This window comes from Gasterosteus aculeatus, chromosome 6, assembly GCF_964276395.1.
Source record: "Gasterosteus aculeatus chromosome 6, fGasAcu3.hap1.1, whole genome shotgun sequence".
NCBI lineage: Eukaryota > Metazoa > Chordata > Actinopteri > Perciformes > Gasterosteidae > Gasterosteus > Gasterosteus aculeatus.
This window is the reverse complement of record NC_135693.1, coordinates 5,008,159-5,017,271: the sequence shown is the minus strand read 5'-3', so window position 1 is coordinate 5,017,271 and position 9,113 is coordinate 5,008,159. Positions and strand designations below refer to the sequence as shown.

General features: G+C 43.8%; 1 long non-coding RNA gene across 1 annotated transcript; it reads right to left on the bottom strand.

Annotated features, from left to right (window-relative positions):
- Positions 1–1,166: 1,166 nt before the first annotated feature.
- LOC120820190 (uncharacterized) lies at positions 1,167–7,926 on the bottom strand. The gene is made up of 4 exons (XR_013467935.1): positions 5,707–7,926; positions 5,415–5,510; positions 5,159–5,263; positions 1,167–3,820 (listed from the first exon to the last, which is right to left on the bottom strand). It is a non-coding gene; the product is annotated as an uncharacterized LOC120820190 (long non-coding RNA).
- Between the last annotated feature and the right edge of the window lie 1,187 nt (positions 7,927–9,113).

Sequence of the window (9,113 nt, the reverse complement as noted above, 5' to 3'; positions counted from 1 at the left end):
TTCCACTCAAATTTCCCAGAATAATTTCTTGTTCTCTACTCTTTGAATTTGCCTTGCGTGGTTTTCTCTGCTTGCGTCGCCCCCCTCCCTCCCCCCCGTCCCTCCCCTCCCCTCAGTATCCCACTGTCCACAGTCCCTGCAGAGCAGCCTTATCTCAGGAGAGGCCGTGTGTGCTGGATCGCTGAGTCACCTTTCGCGGGAGGTTGCCCTTATCTCCTGAGAAGCACAACATTCAGGCAGTTGGTTGCAAAAGGAGGAACTTTGGGCAGGAGCACTGTGGCCTGCTGTGTCTTCACGGCCGCGTTACGGATTGCGGCAACGCTCACCGACTTCCTCAGCGCCCGCATTTCTCTATGAAAAAGGGTCAGAGGCCGCAAGGCCGGTGGGGAGAAAAAGCGACGGGTCACTATGAGTGGCTCCTCGGCACCGCAGAGGTGTCCACTCATGACTGTGGTCCTCTACGTCCCGTCCCAGTGACGCAGCGGGTTCACTCGTTCAGCCATTCACTCTAGATTTTAGAGAAGTTGTCTCAGAGGTGGGATGAACTCTCTCGGCTGTCCTCCCGACGTCTGGGCGTCACGTTGATGCATGTTTCTGCAAAGATTCTTAAGGTTTTGTATAATTACTCAATTCTAAAGTTGTTACGTTTTTTACCAGGCGTAATCCACGGCTGCAGATGAAACCGAACACCTCTGCTCCTGCGGGTTAATCCACAACCTGAGGAAAGCCATGTTGCTGTAATTAATGTCATTACCTGGCAAGGCTCAAAACATCATCAGGCAGTGTAGCCGCTCGACTAGCGAACAATAGGCTCCGGCTGGTTCTTATTTCATGGATCTTTAACCAGTATTCACTGTTTCACATCTGGAAGCCCTGGCAGCATGTAACCCTTAATTGGTTTCAACACCTTAATAAGTCAAAGGCGTTCAAGACTGATAATCACATTAAATAGTGCAATTTATCTAATAAGTAAATTGCAAAGTGAAAAACTCTTTCTTTAGGAGTGAGGATGTTAGAGTAAATTAAATTCCCCTCTGCACACTCAAGCATCTATTTCCTTATGGTAATTATCTGCTGGAGTAGACGTGTGACTAGAAGGAGTCAGGCAGGCTTGACATTTAGCCTTTTTATGGAGCGGCGATGAGTGAAAATTAAGATGAGGAAGAGGAAATTAATCTGCAGCCCAGGCAGGCATTGAGGGATCCTGGAGGATAGCGGCTGAATCAATCACGATGTTTGTGAGCGTGTTCTGAAAAGGAGCCTGTGATGAGATGCAGACCTCAGGCTGGGAGATCTGAGGAGGAGGAGGAGGAGGCCGCTTTTAGCAAATAGAGGAGTTTTGCGCCATTTTATTGGTTTTAAATACAGACAATTCCAAGGTACAATTCAACAACAGTTTTGAAATGTAAAACAATGCATAACATTTTATCACACAGAGACAAAGCTTCTTTCCGGGTAACAAGGTAGAGCATTAAATACATTTTCAAAGGATTTCCTTGAAACAAAAGGGAACGTTTAGAAAATTAATTTGACTATAACATAATATTGTGAAAACATCATCGCAGAATACCTCAATAAAGAGCCATTATAACCAATTAATTCACCATATTACTATCTTACCTTGCACTGATGCGTTAATTTTATTGTCACAAAAATATAATAATTTTACCTTGTGGGAATCTTTAAACGTGTTTGGTCTTTCTATCCTTTGTGTATGAAGGTCAGTCCAATATTTCCCATTGTTTATACAAAGTAATTATCTGGTTATGTATGAGGAACTTACATGGCATTATTATTATAATAATTATTACCAAATATATATCCAAATATCACATTATCTGAGCTGTAACGTTAAGTGCTACCAAATGGGTTCCTATCTGGGAAAAAACCCAGCAAGGAGGACACGCAGGAGCTGCAGGCTAGCAGCTTCCCTGTTTCTGTCACATGACGCCCACTAATAAACACCAGCCATCCCAAACAGGTGCAACAATAACCACCAGTTGACCAACCGTCCCTCCATCACGTAACAAAGTGGCTGTGACTGAACGCTGGCTTCCAAAGCCCAGGTTGTCCACCACGTTAGTCGGTGGTTACTAAATGTCACTCACCCACTGAGCTGTCTCCTCATGTGGGGCCAAAAGGAAGAGTGATCCATGATTTACAGTTACACATTGCTAGAAAGTGTTACAATAATGTGATCCCCCTTTTCAGTAAAGGGTTGCAGCCAATAAAGGCTTTCAATTAGAAAACTCCAGTCGCCACGTTACAGTTATTGAACCCAGTGACGCTCCGTTACTTTGACTTTGATGGAGGGTTGATATTAGTTCTGCAACGTCCCGGTCCAGGAGGCTCGGGGAGGCAGTTAGCGGCTGCTTAAAAGGGGGAAATGGGACTCCCGGTAACTTATTAAATATAAAGTTATTGTATGTTAATATGCATACTTAACGTTGCCCTGGGAGTCACTGGTTTGTCCGGAGGTGGAAGATGGGGAACCGAACCACAGGAGTGCCGCTGCATGTCGTCACTCAGCGAGCCGCTGATGGATAGTTAATTCATCTTAACAAAGGAAAAACTGCTAAAAGCAATATTCAAATTGCTATCTCATGGTATTTGTCGGAATTTTCATTTTTAAAGTCACCTTTTTACACACAGCTATACATTCAATGTTATGTATTAATTGAAATTTATTTTTTCAATGCATAACAATTGATTTATTTGGTCAAAAAATTAACCCTGGGGATGTCTAATAAAATATGCTATAGCGCTTAATTATGGGGGAATGTAGGAATTAAAACTTTTGGAGCCTGGACCATACTCAAGACAATTTAGATTCAGCGTATTTCAACCTCTGCTGCTTTTACCTTTTATTTTATTCTGTCTCTTGTGGCTCCCCAGACCTGAATGGATGTGAAATACTTAATCATTGAAGAAATATAAAATCATTTAAGTGTGGATTTGAAAGGCAAAGCATCGGTGATCACACAATCTTAACCCCTGACAATATCACCAAACTCGTGCGATGTAAATCTAAACAAAATATAGATGAAGAGAAACAGGATAACCTGCTCATCCCGATTTCCTGCCGAAGCGTAAAGCTGCACAAACCACAGACATGAAGCTATTGCATTTACATGGGAGTCCCATCGTGAGAAAAACCAACAGCTCAAATGATGTGAACTGCAGACTGTATTTAATACATACTTTCAGACCAAATCAGCTTTGGTTGATACCAAAACGGGACTTATAATGGACCTCTTATACCTGTCAGTGTTTTTTTTAAATATGCTGTTCATAAATATATAACATTAGTGCATAAAATCCTTACTTTCCTCAATATTTTCTGTTTGGTCCCTCTCATTTCCCTTCATGCAACACAAAGTGTCTGGGTTGATATAAACACACACACACACACACACACACACACACACACACACACACACACACACACACACACACACACAATGAGTTAGTGAGCGAGTCAGTGAGAGAGCAAATGTTTAAGAGGACAATGTGAGAGCTCACTACCCGGAGTTAGAAAACCACTCATCTAAATCAGGGAAATTATGATAATGGGGCATCTCATTATTCTCCAACTCACTGCGAATCAGCCGCTGACATCACATCATTATAAGCGTATTCATACAAACAGATTGGATGGCATAAAAAGGGAAGCTGGCACCTTCAAAACTTTCTCCTCTGCTTTGTCTGCTGTCCCCTCGCCTGCTCCCGTGTGACAGGAAGTGCGGGTCTCAGGAAAGGGTTGCAGGGGGTCACGGTGGTCACCATTCGAGACAAGGGCGCCGCACGTCCAAAGGCGGGACTGTCAAGATATCCAAATTTAGAGTGAGCAAAATCGTTTTTATTCTAGTAAAGTAAAAATGAAACAGCATATAACTGAGACTGCAAGAGGCTGATAATAATAATAATAATAATACACATAGGCACCTGTGTCAAAGGAGGTCGTCTGACCGGAGGTCGTCTGACCGTTGCTGCAGGCAGTTAATCAAGTGCTTGTCTTTTTTTGTTTTTTTTGGGGAAAAAATATGGGAGGCCAGCCTAATCAGCAGAGGAAACAGATCTCAGGGGCTGTCGGGCACCAGGAAAATGGATCTAGGTTGTGAAAAACCACGATTACCACGAGCTGCCCTGGATCCAGCCATCTGGAGATGCCGGCTCCAAAAGCCGGTAAAGTTCGCTCAACTGGGGCCCAACAAGGAAACAGGTTTACGCCTCCTTAGCAGACAGCACTCCCAGAGTGGAGGGATGTTTGCTCTACACAGTGAGGCGTGTTAAAAGTACTTACATTATTATTCATGTGATTGACTTGTCACTGTTACGCTGCCACTCTCTTTTTGGCATTTTCTGGAGGAGAGATTTTCCATCGCTCTTGATGCCATTGAAGACAATTGGAACTCTGCTGTAAAGTCTCCTCTGCACAAGAATGTTATTTTGCCCTCAAATTAAACTCCATGTCATTTTTGCCCCAGTTTTCCAAGACTTCCAATTTCCAGATAATTAATTATTTATTATATATTCATTGAATTAACCTTTTATTGAATTAATTCATCTTGCATGCCCATTTGCAAATAAAACTTTAAGTATTTCAATTATTTATTTATCTTAAAAAGAACGTTGTTTTTATTTGACTGGATTGGTTTCGGTATTTGGGCCTCAGGCTTAAGACTTAAGGATTGCATTAATTGTAAAGAAGGTTTTAGTCGTCTTGTACCAACTAATAGGCCTTTTAAATGAAATACAAAACACCTAAAAATACCTGCTGCAGTCTTTTTATTAATGAGGATCAATCTAAGCTGTGGTTCATTCATAAATGAATAGCAGTAACATATGAGCATATCTGTATGTTTAAGTAAGCCTGTAACCTGCTGCGTGGCGTCAGTGGACAGGATTAGAACGCCCTCCAGTGGACATTTGTGAGCAGTCGTGTCCAACGTGATAAAACTAATGTTTACTGAGTCGAGCTGGGAGAAGAAAGTCTCAATGTGTAACAGAGGATAGATAATAATATATTAAAAAATGCAAGATGATGACATACACGATTAACTAGTGCTAGCAATGAATAAAGTAGTGTTTGCTCAGAGTCCTTATCAGGCATTGGCTTATTCTGCTCTTAAAAGTTACTGCGAAGACTGGGACTCACCCGGAGGAGCCTGCAGGACTGGAGACAGCGGGGACAGAGACTGCAGCCTCAGCAGCAGAGTTAGCGTGAGCAGCCTTGCCTGTATATCCAGGAACGGGGGTTCGCCTGCCACAACAAGTTCACACGTTATTCATCACAATCTGATACTCACAGGAGAATCAACATTCTTCTTGAGTCACCCAGGATGTAATAATAAAAAAATACGTGTGCAAAATAGATCCTTGAGATCCTCATTGAAAGTGTTTGTGTGTCTTACCGCGCTGCAGGCACGTTAGGGGGCACGATGGTCCTCTTTAGGGTCAACGGGTGAAAGTGTGCATCCGTGTTGTCGATGTTCTGCACGTCCTCAGAGCTGCACACACAGGAAACCATGTGCACGGCAGGAGGGGAGAGAGAGACACCGTGAATTAAAGTTGTGAACTAAAGAGTGTAAATACGGTATTTGCAGCATTTGACCTGACCTTCGACCTTCGACATTCACTGCAGCTAAAAAGATGACAGAGAGCTGTTGCCAGTGGTCATCTTTATTTAGTGCTCTTTAGACTTACAGTGATACGGGCGTCCTGGCATCAGTCCTCGATCGAAGCTGCTGGCCGCTCCACTCAGATCCCGTCGACTTGGAGAAGAACGTAACGGCAGATATTTTAGCGGAATGCACTTCACAGTGAAAACACGCACACACACACACACATACTATGTCAATGTTAAGGTTGATAAAAGGCTGCGTGCAGGATTCTATCATCGGTAAATGATTACCTCACAGATTTGGAGAGGTTGAAGGAAGAGTATGGTCATGGTATAGATTGGTAAAAGCAACAATGTGTCTAACTGTACTGCACTGCTCGATTTATGGCTCTCATCCCATTATTCCTATTGAATGTAACACTTTAGAATATGTATTATAAAGTCACAAGTATGTTGTTTCATTTGTGATTTCCTAAACTAATCATCTACCATTTGATTGTAAAAACATTAGAGAACAACATGGCGCTGCGGATGAATGCCTCGGTGCGTTGGTGTGCATTTTTTTGAGTTATTTTTGTTTTAAACTCTGTGTTCTGCTACGATTCCCGGAGCTCTCACACCAGAAAAAGAAACTCTTTATCAGACGGGAAACAACTCCCGCAGACTTCCTTTCGACTTTTCTACGGACTAGTCGGAATCACTGGACATTTTGGGGTAAGGTGCGCTCACCTTTACGCACGCAGGTAAGTGCCGGATGGGGAAACGAGCCGGCGCACATGTGCGTCTCCGCAAACGTTGTTTTCATCCATCTCATTTAACATACACATCAAAATCCTTCTGGCTAAAGTCAAAGCCAGACTGGATTTGCTGTATCAAAACAAGGCCTTCCTCACATACTCTGCCAAATTCACCCTCATCCTCCATTTCACTATCATTTATTAAATGGCATCAAAGACCACGCTCAGAAAACTGGACACACTCCACCACTCAGCAATCTGTGATTTTCCACAAGTGCACCCTTCACCACCCACCACTGTGATCCTTACAGACTGGTGGATTGGCTGCTCGTGGGCTACAAATCCATTTTGGGAACGACACCTCGCTACCTCTCAAATCTTCTGCACATTTCCGACAGCTATCGCTATTTAAGATCCAGTGACTTCATTCGGCTCAGTATTCCAGAAGTCCGCACTGTGTTTGGTGAAAACTCCTTTCATTTTGCCGCTGCAAATGATTGGAACTCGCTCAAACTAACAGCCCCTCTCAACATGTTCGAACGAAAGCTGCAACAAGCCACAGCTGACTGCTGTACTTCACTTCTCTCTCTCTATCTTCCATTTTTACAGAGAATTACAGTAATCTGCCTTCTTTTGTACATATTGTTTATTAACTTAACTATGTTGTTTTCATGTGTGAACGAGGAACATCCAGGACCAAAGACAATGACGCGACAAGTGACAAGAGACACACTGCTTAAATACACTAGGGAGGTGATTGGACACAGGTGGAAACAATCAGACAATGACAGGGGATGACAGGACAAGGCAGGAAGTGAAGTTACCCGGGGACACGAGAGGCAGAAAACTACAAAATAAGACAGGAAATAAAACCACACCGTGACAGTTTGTGTCACCTGTGTCACTGTGCTGCTGCCTTTGGCCAGGTCATCATTGTAAAAGAGAATTGGTTCTCAATTGACTTTACCCGGTTAAATAAAGGTCAAATGAATAAATGATACAACAAAACTTTTCTCCGCATCTGAAATCTATCTAAATATCATCTTTATTATTATTATTATTATGAACCCTTCTACTCCCCCCGTGAGTTCGCTTCATTCACACTGGTTGGTGTTTTCATGCCTCCGCATGCCAACGCACAGTGGACACTGTTCAATCATTGTCCTCCGGGACTTTGAGAAAGGAGACCTCAGCCATCGGCAGTTTAAGGGACAAGGGCCCCCTGCAGTTCGCCTACAGAACCAACAGGTCTGTCGACATGGCCCTCCACTTCCTCCTCCAGCATCTGGACTCCCCAGAAACCTACACCAGGATCCTGTTTGTGGACTTCAGCTCTGCATTCAACACAATTATCCCGTCTCTATACTGCAGGACAAACTCTCTCCCAGCCGCACGTACCCGACTCCGACTGGAAGAACCAATCACCAGAACAAATTCCAGTACGTGTAATATACGTGGTAATAAACGGCTTCTGATTCTGATAAGGCATTTTGTAGGGGACTGCTTTCAGTCGCTGATTAATACACGTTTTCACTCTGTTTGAAGAGTAACAGCCGGAGGACGGTGTGCGGGGGATGGAGTCAGAATTACCAACGGTGAAATGCTCTTATTTGTGAAAGAGCATTTCACTGTCGGTAACTATAATATGGTCGTAGTTACGAAAGAGCATTTCACTCAACAGCTCGGCTCATTGAAGTGTTTTAACAGTTTCTGATCTATGGAAGCCCGTGGCGCCGAGGAATAAGCTACAGCGAGGTCCGAGTGCGTGCTTTGCAAGTATTTATTAGTAGTTATCCGGAGGGGTGCGACGTAAACTGGGCCAATGCAGTGAGAAAGAAACCCAAACATACGCACACAACACAGACAGAGGGCTGTGTTGTGTCCCAGTTTAGAGGGCCGAACGCCCCAGCGTGGTTCCTTTGTGGCTGTCACGAAGAAGTTGAAACGCATGAAATAACGAAATCCAAGTGTATGAAAAATAATTAGCCAATGCACTCAGGGCTGCTACTGAAAGCAGCCACAGCAGCTCTGATGATTGTCAGAAAAGACGACCCGAGCAACATGAAACAGCAGTTCCATGAAAGCAGCTCGCTGAGAGCAGTTGCAACATATTGTTGGCAGTAGGAAAAACGTAAAATAGTAGAAGACTTATACTGCTTGCTACAATTTTTATGCTGTTTTAATTGTGGGTCAGGTTAAACCTGAGCATGTGCTGAATTTTTTAAAAGAGCCAGTGTGTTTTCATTTCAGGGGATTTACTGGAAGAAATTGTCACGTTCGGTCACGGTAACGGGCGGCAAAGATCCACGCGCAGAGGGAGGTCACAAAATAAGGGTTTTAATGTTCAACAGAAACAGCGAGCCGAGCTCGACGGCAAAACATAGAACAAAAATGTATTCTCTAGGAGACCAGCTAGGCAAAAGGAAAAACGAAAGGTAATCCTCGGGACAGGGGAATCTCCTCCTTGGAGAACGAAGCTCGACAGGAGCCCGCAGGATGCAGCCCCTGAGGCACGACGCTGGAGGCCGGACGAGCAAGACTTGGCTGTGCGCAAAGAGAGAAGGTCTTGAGGCTGCTGGACAGGGGAAGGGTTGACTCACAAGAATAATCCGACAAGACACAAAGGGAACACATGCAAGATATAGACAGGGTGATTAGACATGACGAGAAACAGGTGTAACAGCAAACGGCGCGGCCACTGATTGAAATGAGCGGCAGGTGGATGGGAAGGCTATGTGAGAAGTGGGTGTGTG